This window comes from Amblyraja radiata, chromosome 43 (genome assembly GCF_010909765.2).
Source record: "Amblyraja radiata isolate CabotCenter1 chromosome 43, sAmbRad1.1.pri, whole genome shotgun sequence".
NCBI lineage: Eukaryota > Metazoa > Chordata > Chondrichthyes > Rajiformes > Rajidae > Amblyraja > Amblyraja radiata.
The window spans coordinates 6949427-6961859 of record NC_045998.1 but is presented as its reverse complement, the minus strand read 5'-3'; positions in this window follow the sequence as shown (position 1 = coordinate 6961859).

Here is a 12433-nt window from a genome sequence, read left to right as displayed (position 1 = left end):
GAGCCTTTTGATAATTGCGTTAGTGTTCTCGGACCAGGAAAGATCTTCAGAGATGTGCACGCCCAGGAATTTGAAGTTCTTGACCCTTTCAACCATCGACCCGTTGATATAAATGGGGCTGTGGGTCCCCCTCCTACTCCTTCCAAAGTCCACAATCAGTTCCTTGGTTTTGCTGGTGTTGAGGGCCAGGTTATTGCGCTGGCACCATATGGAGAGTTGCTCGATCTCTCTTCGGTACTCTGACTCATCCCCATCAGTGATACGCCCCACAATAGTGGTGTCCAAAGATCTTATAGCGGAGCTCTGCTATAAGATCTTTGGTGGTGTCGTCAGCGAACTTGATGATGGAGTTCGCACTGTGGTTCGCTACGCAGTCATGGGTATAGAGTGAGTACAGCAGGGGGCTGAGCAGGCAGCCTTGAGGTGCTCCCGTGCTGATTGTTATCGAGGCTGACACATTTCCACCAATACGAACAGACTGTGGTCTGTGGACGAGGAAGTCGAGGATCCAGTTGCAGAGGGATGCGCAGAGACCCAGTTCTGCGAGTTTGGTAACCAGTTTGGAGGGGATGATTGTGTTAAATGCCGAGCTGTAATCAATGAATAACAGCCTGACATATGAGTTTTTGTTGTCCAAGTGGTCCAGTGCGGAGTGGAGGGCCAGTGAGATCGCATCCACCGTTGATCTATTGTGGTGGTACGCGAACTGCAGTGGTTTTTGGTTTTTGTCGAGGTAGGAGTTGATTTGCTCCATGATCAACCTCTCAAAGCACTTCATCACCGATAGTGCCACGCGTAAGTGCCACTGGTCGATAGTCATTGAGGCACGTCACCTTACTCTTCTTGGGCACTGGTATAATTGATGCCCTTTTAAAGCAGGTGGGGACCTCAGACCTCAGAAGTGAGAGGTTGAAAATGTCCGTAAAAACTTCCGCCAGTTGGTCCGCACAGGTTTTTAGAACACGACCGGGTATATCATCAGGTCCAGGTGCTTTTCGGGGGTTCACCCTTCTGAAGGATTACCTGACATCGGCCTCTGTGACTGAGACTGAAATGCCATCACAGCGAATGGGAGATTGGGATCGGGAAGGCACATCAGTATTCTCCCTGTCAAAGCGTGCGTAAAACGCATTGAGCTCGTCAGGGAGTGATGTTACACCGGCATTCGAGCTGCCTCCTGGTTTTGCCTTGTAGGAGGTGATTGTATTCAGGCCCCGCCACAGCTGCCGAACATCTGTCTCGTCCTCCAGTTTGGAGCAGAAGTCCCTTTTGGCCTTTTTGATGGCCTTACCAAGGTCGTATCTGGTCTTCATGTAGGCCACTGTTTCATTGGAGGTGAATGCCCTGTGTCTGGACTTCAGGAGAGTGCGGATCTCAAAGTTCATCCAAGGTTTCTGATTGAGAAACACTCGGAAGGTTTTTGTAGGGATACAGTCCTCCACACATTTCTTTATGAAGTCTGTAACGACTGTGGCATATTCGTTCAAGTCCGTTGCCGAGTCCTTGAACATTGCCCAGTCTACAGACTCCAAACAGTCCTGGAGTTGTTCTTCTGCCCCCCCCCCCCCGACCAGCTCTGTGCTGCCCTCACTTCTGGGGGTGCGCTCTTTAATTGCTGCCTGTAGGCAGGAAGAAGCAGCACCGCGGTATGGTCGGACTTACCGAAGTGAGGGGGAGGGATAGAACGATAGGCATTCTTGATGGTGGTGTAGCAGTGGTCGAGGGTGCAGCAGGAGACATGTTGGTGGAAGTTGGGGAGTGATTTCTTGAGGTTCGCCTTATTGAAGTCCCCAGCAATGGTGGTAAATGCCTCGGGGTAAGACGTCTGGTGTTTGTTGACCACGGCCTGCAGCTCCTCCAGTGCCAGACGGACGTCTGCCTGGGGTGGGATGTAGACCGCGGTCAGGATAACGGAGGTGAATTCTCCTGGGAGGTAGAAGGGACGGCACTTCACCGCCAGATGTTCGAGGTGTGGAGAGCAGGAGTTGGACAGGACTGTCACGTCTGAACACCACGCAGAGTTGACCATGACGCAGACGTCCCCTCCTCTCCCTTTCCCAGATGCCAGGGTACGGTCCATGCGGTGGATGGAGAACCCTTCAGGCTGGACCGCTGAGTCTGGGGAGCTGGGGGTGAGCCATGTCTCTGTGAAACAGAACACAGAGCATTCCCTCAGCTCCCTTTGATAAAGCAGTCTTGCCCTTAAGTCCTCCACTTTGTTTTCAAGGGACTGTACATTAGCCAGTAGGATAGTTGGGAGAGGGGGCCGAAGTCCCCTGCGCTTCATTCTGACCTGAAGTCCTGCCGGACGGCCACGTTTCCGGACACAATGGAGGCTTCCCCTTTGTTCCCAGGTACTGTGTTTACTGTACCTGCTGTTTCTGCGGACCTGCGCTGGAACGGGGATTCCCTCACAGACGGCAACTCCATAGAAACATAGAAACATAGAAAGTAGGTGCGAGAGTAGACCACCAGGTCCGTCGAGCCCGCACCGCCATTCGCTCATGGCTGAACACTAAACAGACACACTTACCCACAAACAGTAGACACAAGACACAGAACACAAGACACTACCCTCCCCTTTATACCGCTATCACCCCTCTCCACCCCAAAAACCTCGTGATCTCCTGGGGGAGGCAAAAAAACGGATAAAAACCCAGGTCCAATTCGGGAAAAAAATCCGGGAAATTCCTCTCCGACCCCAATCTAGGCGATCGACACTTGTCCAGGAGATCACTCAGGTCTTACTATACTAACCATACCTAGGTCCATATCGCTGCCCTCTCCCCGTAGCCCCTTATCCCCTTGGCAGCTAAAAAACCATCTATTTTAGTCTTAAATATATTTAAAGTTTCTGCTTCCACTGCCCCCTGGGGCAGTGAATTCCATAAATTAACCACCCTCTGGGTGAAGAAGTTCTTCCTCATCTCAGTTTTAAAAGAGCCCCCCCTTATTCTGCAACTATGTCCCCTAGTTCTAGTTTCCCCGATCATTGGGAACATCCTCGGTGCATCCACCCGATCAAGGCCCCTCACGATCTTATATGTTTCAATGAGATCGCCTCTCATTCTTCTAAACTCCAAAGAGTAGAGTTCCAGCCTACTTAACCTTTCCTCATATGTCAATCCCCTCATTGCAGGAATTAATCTTGTAAACCTTCGCTGCACTGCCTCCAGGGCTAGTACATCCTTTCTTAAGTATGGACCCCAGAACTGTACACAGTATTCCAAATGTGGTCTCACTAATACTGTGTACAGCTGCAGCAAGACCTCCGTGTTTTTATACTCAATCCCCCTAGCAATAAAGGCCAAAACTCCATTGGCCTTCCTGATTGCTTGCTGCACCTGCATACTAACTTTTAGTGATTCATGTACTAATACCCCTAGATCCCTTTGCGTTGCATTACAACGCAGCTCCTCCTCATTTAGAAAATAACTTGCCCTATCATTTTTTTTCCCAAAGTGAATGACTTCACATTTATTAGTATTAAACTTCATCTGCCAAGTTGTTGCCCACTCACCTAGCTTATCTATATCCTTTTGCAGACTCTTCCTATCCTCCTCATCCCCTACTTTTCCTCCCATTTTTGTATCGTCCGCAAATTTTGATATATTACACTTGGTTCCCTCCTCCAAATCATTTATATAAATTGTGAACAACTGGGGTCCCAGCACCGACCCTTGCGGAACCCCGCTAGTTACCGGTTGCCATCCCGAGTATGAACCATTTATCCCCACTCTCTGCTTCCTATTTGTTAGCCAATCCTCTACCCATGCTAATATATTACCCCCAATTCCATAATTTTTTATTTTTAGCAATAGTCTCTTATGTGGCACCTTGTCAAAAGCCTTTTGGAAGTCCAAGTATACCACATCCACCGGTTCCCCTTTATCCACCCGGGTTGTTACTTCCTCAAAGAATTCGAGCAAATTCGTTAAACAGGACTTCCCCTTCACAAAACCATGCTGGTTCTGTCCGATGAAGTCATGTTTATCCAAGTGCCCCGTTAGTGTTTCTTTAATAATTGTCTCTAACATTTTACCCACCACCGATGTTAGACTAACCGGTCTATAGTTACCCGCTTTCTGTTTACTTCCTTTTTTAAATATAGGTGTTACATTGGCCATTTTCCAATCCACTGGGACCGTTCCTGCCTCCAGGGAGTTTTGGAAAATTATCACCAATGCATCCACAATCCCCACCGCTATCTCCCTCAAGACCCTTGGATGTAATCCATCAGGCCCAGGGGATTTATCCTCCTTCAGTCTCATTAATTTCCCTAATACCACCTCCTTGGTGATCTTAATAGTATTTAGCTCCTCCATTCCTACCGCCCCCTGTTTATCCAACGTTGGAATATTTTTTGTGTCTTCTATGGTGAAGACTGATACAAAATACTCGTTTAATGCCTTTGCCATTTCCATGTTCCCCACCAACAACTCTCCAGTCTCACCCTCCAATGGACCAACGTTCACCTTAGCCACCCTTTTTCTTTTTATATAGCTATAAAAACTCTTACTATTAGTTTTTATGTTGTTTGCTAAATTCCTTTCATAGTCTATTTTCCCCGTCTTAATTAATCTCTTAGTTATTTTTTGCTGACCTTTAAATGCTTCCCAATCCTCTACCCTCCCACTATCTCTGGCTACCTTATATGCCATTGCCTTCAGCCGAATACTATCCTTTATAGTTTTACTGAGCCATGGCTGACTGTTCTTACCCTTACCCCTTTTTTTCTTCATAGGAATAAATTTTTCTTGAAGGTTATACAGTAGACCCTTAAACGTACACCACTGCTCATGTACCGTCTTATTCTTGAGTCTGCTATCCCAGTCAACTTTGATCAGCTCAGTCCTCATACCTTCATAATCCCCCTTATTTAGACTAAGCACCCTAGCCTGAGTTTCAACCTGCTCCCCTTCTATTTGAATATGGAATTCGACCATATTGTGGTCACTTGTTCCCAACGAGTCCCTAACTATGACATTTTTAATTAATCCTGCTTCATTACACAGGACCAGATCCAAGATTGCCTCCCCCCTTGTCGGTTCTGTGACATACTGTTCTAGGAACCCGTCTCTAATACATTCTATAAATTCTTCCTCTAGTCTACCCTGCCCAGTTTGGTTTGCCCAATTAATATGAAAATTGAAGTCCCCCATGATTACAGCAGTTCCCTTTTTACATGCGTCAACTATTTGCAGATTTATGTTCTGACTAACAGCGTCACAGCTATTTGGAGGTCTATAAATTACACCCACTAGTGTTTTTTTCCCCTTGTTATTCTCTATCTGTACCCAAGCTGTTTCACTATCCTGATCCTTCAACGCAATATCCTTCCTCTCTATTGCCGTTATTCCCTCCCTTATTAAAAGGGCCACCCCTCCTCCCTTTCTTTCCTGTCTATCTTTCCTAATTGTCGAGTACCCCTCTATATTTAACTCCCAGTCCTGATCCCCTTGCAGCCATGTCTCCGTAATGGCCACGATATCATAACTATATATACTTAATTGCACCGTTAATTCATTTATCTTATTACGAATACTCCGTGCATTTAGATAAAGCACTTTCAGATGATTTTTACTACCCTTCCTTTCCGTTTTTGCCCCTTTTACATCTAGAGCTTTATCTTCACCCATTATGTCTCCTGTCACATTTTGACTTTCCGCTTCCCCACTGATACCCTGCTCTATTTCCTCTACCCCTGCCGTTATTACCCCCCTTGATACCTCCCCCCCGCTACTTAGTTTAAAGACCTCTCTACTGCCCTAGTTATATGATTTGCCAGGACCCCAGTCCCAGCACCGTTCAGGTGAAGTCCGTCCTTACAGAACAGATCCCCCCTGTCCCAGTACTGGTGCCAGTGGCCCAAGAAACCAAACCCATTATTCCCACACCAGTCTTTGAGCCACGCATTCAGCTTTTTAATTTTACGTACTCTCGCCGATTTGGCCCGTGGCTCAGGTAGCAATCCGGAGATCAGTACCCTCGAGGTTCTGCTTTTTAATTTATTCCCTAACTGCTCAAACTCCTTCAGCAGATCCTCCTTCCTCGTCCTTCCTATGTCATTGGTCCCCACATGGACCACGACCACTGGATCCTCCCCCTCCCACTGCAAATTTCTCTCCAGCATCGCAGAGATATCCTTAACCCTAGCACCGGGTAGGCAACACAGCCTTCGGGACATGTTCTGCTGGCCGCAGAGAACCTTATCTACCCCCCGAATAATACTATCCCCTATCACTACGGCATTTCTTCTAACTCCCCCCTCTTGAATGGCCCCCTGATCCACGGTGCTGCAGCCAGGTTGCTCATCCCTCCCACAGCCCCTGATCCCGTCCTTACATTGAGTAAGAGCCTCGGTCATGCTCGTCAGGGACAAGGGCTGTGGCTCCTGCCGCATCTCCTCCTGGTTCCCCCTACCTGCCTCGCTTATGGCCACACCTTCCTTTCCTTGCTCACTGCCTACTGAATTAGTTAAACTGGTCGGTGTGACCATCCCCTGGCACAAAACATCCAGGTAATACTCCCCCTCCCTGATGTACCGCAGCGTATGAAGTTGGGTCTCCAGCTCATCAATGCGGAGCTGGAGTTCCTCTAGCCTCAAACACTTACTGCAGCTGTAGGGATCTTCTACATCAATGGTGTCGACAAATTCCCACATCTCGCAGTATTGGCACATCTCCTGACCGCCCATCTTATATAAATAATTAACTGGTCCTATTTAAGAATCCCCTACTGTATTGATACACCCCTTATTTATATAATCCTACCTCCTATAAATGGGAAAGTACTCACCCCAGCCGTAAATTACCTACTGGTTTGGCTGTCTAGTGGTAATTCCGTCCGCTCTTCCTGTCTGATCCACTGCTCCCTTGCAGTGCGTGGCAAACCTCTTTGCCTCTGTTTTATATCTACAGTGCGTGGCAAACCTCTTTGCCAACCTCTTTGCCTCTGTTTTATATCTACAGTGCGTGGCAAACCTCTTTGCCAACCTCTTTGCCTCTGTTTTATATCTACAGTGCGTGGCAAACCTCTTTGCCTCTGTTAGTCTCTGTTAGTCTCTCGAGTCTCTCGAGCCGCGGCTCCGTCCGTCCGTCCTCCCTCGGCGACAGCACCTCTACTTGTTTTCTTTTGCTCTTGAAACTGGTGGGGTGTGAGAGAGTGCTAACTCCAGCTCCGTAACGAACAAGGGTTCCCCCAAAGTCGGCAGCTCCAGCTCCGTTGTTCCTGGAAGATCCAGCCCGTCGGCTCTGGGGGTCATCCCGGGGGTTTTAAGGTACAGTACCTGGGATCCACAGTCGGGTCGGGAGTTCCACAGCCAGCGTGGGAAAATTTAAAGTCCGGATTCCCGCAGCAGCGGGAGTTCGCAAGATTGCGAGAGCCTTGAGGTGCTCCAGCAGCTTGTCCGAAACGGCACCGATTTCTGCCGTTTTTCTGATCCAGGTAAGTTGTTGGAAGTTGTAGTTGAGCCTTTTCTTTTCCGGAGCTCCGCAAAAGTCGCCGCAGGCAGGCGCCATCTTAAGAGTCAACATCTTAAGAGATTTAACATGTAGAAACGAGGAACCGCAGTTGCTGGTTTACCAAAATAGACACCATGTACTGGAATAACTCACCGACTCAGACAGCATCCATGGAGAAAATGGATGTGACGTTTCGGTTCGGGATACGCTTCAGACTTTCACCTCTTTAATATGCTCCCTCACATGGAGTCATACAGCACGAACAAGGCCCTGAGGCCCAACATGCTTCTGGCTACCAATATGCCCCTTATACACTAGTCCCACCTGTCTTCTTTTCACCCATATCCCACTAAACATTTCCAATCCATGTACCCGTCCAAATGTCTTTTAAATGTGATTATAGTACCTGTCTCAAACTACCTCCTCTGGCACCTCATTGGACGGACCCACTACCCGCTGTGTGAAAATGTTGCTCCTCTGTTTCTCATTGCATCTTTACCCTCTTCCCTTAAACCTCTGCCTCCTGATTTCCCTTGATTCTTGATTCTTAATGTAAAGGTATTGTACATTGTATCTGTTCCTCACATCATTTTATACACCTCAATAAGATCAACCTTCAGCCTCCTGCACTCCAAGGAACAAAATCCTAACCTGTCTCTCACTGTAGCTCAGGGCCTCAAGACCTGGCAATACACTTGTGAATCTTCTCTGCACTTCCAGCTTAAAGACATCCATCTAAAGGCAGGTTGTCCAAAACTGAACGCAATACACAATTGCAAGATCGGCAACATATTGTACAACTGTAATATAAAATCCCAACTTCTATACCCGGTACCCTGACTGATGAAGGCCAATGTACCATGGCATGGTATCGCAGTGGTAGAGTTGCTGCCTTCAAGCGCCAGAGACCCAGGTTCGATCATAACTATGGGTGCTGTCTGTACGGAATTTGTACATTCTCCCCGTGATTGCCTGTGTTTTTTCCACACTTCAAAGACATATGGGTGTGTCGGTTAATTGGCTTGGTATGAACGTAAAATTGTCCCTAGTGTAGATAATGTGAATGTGTGGTGGGCTGAAGAGCCTGTTTCCGTGCTCTATCTCCAAACTAAACTAAACTAAACTACGAAAACCCTTCTGGGTCCTCCTGTCTGTCTGTGATACCACTGTCAGGATATGATGTACCTGTAAGCCTAGATCTCTCTGCTCTACAAAACTAACCATGCCCCAGCTATTCACTGTGAAGGTCCTGCCTTTGTATGACTTCTTAAACTGCAAAACCTCACACTTATCTGCAATAAACTCGATTAAGCAAACGATCATCAGTCACTTATCCAGCTGATCAAGATTCTGCTGTAATTTTTGATAACTATTTACACTATCTATGATACCACCCTGTTTAGTGTAATCGGCAAATTAGCTCTTCATGCATTGTACATAAAATCAATCAAATAAACCACAGAGAAATGGCCCCCACACGGAGTCCTGAGGCACACCACTCATTACAAGCCTCAATCCGGAAAAAAACCATACTCGATCACTTTTCTCCTTCCATGAAGCCAACTCATGAAAGAAAGCTTGCGGGGAATATAAAAAAACTGACTGAGAAAGCTTATTCAGATAATTGAAGAGGAAAAGATTAGTGAAGACAAATGTAGGCCCTTTACAGTCAAAAACAGGTGACTTGACAATGGGAAACAAGGAAATGGCAGATCAGTTAAACAAGTACTTTGGTTCTGCCTTCATCATGGAATACACAAACAATCTCCCAGAAATACTAGGGGACTGAATATCTAGTGGGAGGATGGAACTGAAGGGAATCCACATTAGTCAGGAAATAGTGTTTGGTAAACTATGGGACTGAAGGCGGATAAAGCCCCATGGCCGGATGGTCTGCATCCCGGAGTACTCAAGGAGGTGGCCCTAGAAATTGTTTGTGATCATTTTCCAATCTCTTCTCGACTCTGGATCAATTCCTGTGGACGGAGGGTAGCCAATTTTAAGAAAGACTCCACTTTTTAAGAAAGGAGGGAGAGAGAAAAGGGGTAATTATAGAGCAGTCAGCCTTAGAGCAGTAGTGGGGAAAATGCTAGAGTCAATTGTTAAATATGTTATAGCAGCGCATGTGGAAAGCAGTGAGCGGATTTGTCAAATTCAGCATGGATTGATGAAGCAAAATCATGCTTGACTAATCTTCTGGAATTTTTTGAGGATGTAACAGGTAGAGAAGATCAGGGACAGTGGATGTGGTGTATCTGGATTTCCAAAAAGCCTTTGACAAGGTCCAACACAAAAGATTAATGTGCAAAATTACAGCACATGGTAGTGGGGGCAGGGTATTATAGACAATATTATTATTATTATTAAAGCTTTATTACAGACACAGGTCCATATAACACATCAAACAGAAAAAAAAAAAGAAGATACAAAAATACATTTAAAAATTTGCATATTAGCCTATAAAAGATACAAGCTATTGCACCAATGCAGTCTTAGCCTAGAAGTGAATCTATAGCAGCTTTTCAGAGGGCTGACTAGGGCTTCAATTATATGGTTCTCTGACTTGTTCTCAGACGACACATAAAACTAAACATCAGCTGTCTTAAGAGTGCCTCACAGGTTGGCACTCTAGTGGACATGAACAATTGACTGGCACTATGCCACCTAGGGACACAAAGCAGCATCCTCATTGCATCATTGTATGCTACTCGGTCTTTTGGCTAAGATCAAGTGTAGTATCTGTGTTCTTATCAGTGGTAAAAGAGTGCTAAAAGAGAGCGTCTGTTCTTGTTAGAACAGGGAAAGGGGCTATCTGTTCTTGTTAGAACAGTCCTGGCGGTCCATTAAGGACAAGAGCTGCAGATTGCGATTTAAAAAAATCGTTGCAATGGCAGCTGCAATGGGAGCTAGAGGACAGGGTATCCGCAATACCCTGAGGATTAGTGTCAAGGATCTCAGCGAGGGGATGCCCTTCAGTCGAGATACTTTTGTAAAGAAGGTCTTGCTGGAGACCTGCAAGTTCGAGCCCAGGGATATCTACTGCCTCCAGGACTTCCCGGGTAACGGTTACTTCGACGTTATATTTGTGCTTCCGACAGGATGGCAAAAGCTGATAAAGGATTTCCAGGAGAAGGGGAATGAAGCTCCGCTGTCGTTGCTGAAAGTGCAGCCACTCTTCACCCTCCCAAACCAAAAAGAAAGGACGATCACGGTGCATATGTTCAACCCACATGTGCCCGTAGTGGATGTCCTCACCTTCCTTGCTCGCTACGTCGACGGAGCAGGGAACAGCGTGGACGTGAAGGATCTGCATGGGATTTGGACGAGCAAGCGGCAGGTCAAGGTAAAGCTGAGGGTGGACAAGGAAGGAGCTCTCCTCCACCCTCCCTCGGTGTTCGCAATTGGAGGAAACCGAGGATATTTAAGTTACGTGGGGCAGCCCAGACTATGCAGAAGATGTAACAAGCCTGGGCATGTGGTGGCCCAATGCAATGCAGTGGTCTGCAAAAACTGCAAAACGGAGGGCCACGAGACAAAAGACTGTCAGGCCAGCAAGGACTGCAACCTGTGTGGGGAGGGAGGCCACCTTTACAGGGCCTGCCCAAAAAGAGCCTGTACATACGCACAGGCAACAAGAGGGGCGGCTTCCAGCACCCCCAGGGTAGGTGAGACACCCACTACCACTGCCAAGTCCCCAGCAGAAAGGGGAAACAGGGATGAGGACAGCCCAACCACCTCGAGCCCCCAAGTGCCAGGAGAACTCCAGCACCAAGCCCAGGAGGGAGTGTCGATGGAGGAGGGGGGAGAGCAGACTTGGACGACGGTGAAGTATAAAAAACACCAGAAGGGTCAGCACACGGAGCAGAGGCCAGAAGGGGATGGCAAGCCCAAAAAACCCCCCCAAAAATGGTCTCTCTCCCTGACAGAAGGCAGCAACCTTTCCTCGTCGGAGGATGAGGCGAACGGGAAACCCCACAAGAAGAAAACCGGGGAGGAAAGGAGAAGGTCGAGGCCGATTGTACACCTGCACCAGGAGACCGAGAGCAGAGCAGCGGTCGAGGGGCTCCAGCCCCAGGGCATCGGGAGCAGAGCAGCGGTCGAGGGGCTGCAGCCCCAGGACATGGGGAGCAGAGCAGCGATCGAGGGGCTCCAGCCCCAGGGCATCGAGAGCAGTGCAGCGGTCGAGGGGCTCCAGCCCCAGGGCATCGGGAGCAGAGCAGCGGTCGAGGGGCTCCAGCCCCAGGACATCGGGAGCAGAGCAGCGGTCGAGGGGCTCCAGCCCCAGGGCATCGAGAGCAGTGCAGCGGTCGAGGGGCTCCAGCCCCAGGGCATCGAGAGCAGTGCAGCGGTCGAGGGGCTCCAGCCCCAGGGCATCGAGAGCAGAGCAGCGGTCGAGGGGCTCCAGCCCCAGGGCATCAGGAGCAGAGCAGCGGTCGAGGGGCTCCAGCCCCAGGACATGGGGAGCAGAGCAGCGATCGAGGGGCTCCAGCCCCAGGGCATCGGGAGCAGTGCAGCGGTCGAGGGGCTCCAGCCCCAGGGCATCGGGAGCAGAGCAGCGGTCGAGGGGGTCCAGCCCCAGGGCATCGGGAGCAGAGCAGCGGCCGAGGGGCTCCAGCCCCAGGGCATCGGGAGCAGTGCAGTGGCCGTTGGGCCCCAGGGCATCGACAGGAGTGCAGTCGCAGTTGGGCCCCAGCTCCGGGCAACCGGGAGCATTGTAGCGGACGATGGGCCCCAGCTCCAGGCAACCGGGAGCATCGTAACGGCCGATGGGTACCAGCTCCGGGCAACCGGGAGTATCGTAGCGGCCGATGGGCCCCAGCTCCGGGCAACCGGGAGCATTGTAGCGGCCGATGGGCCCCAGCTCCGGGAAACCGGGAGCATCGTAGCGGCCGATAGGCCCCAGCTCCTGGCAACCGGGAGCCGTGCAGCGGCCAATGGGCCTCAGCTCCGAGTTTCCGGGAGCAGTAAGC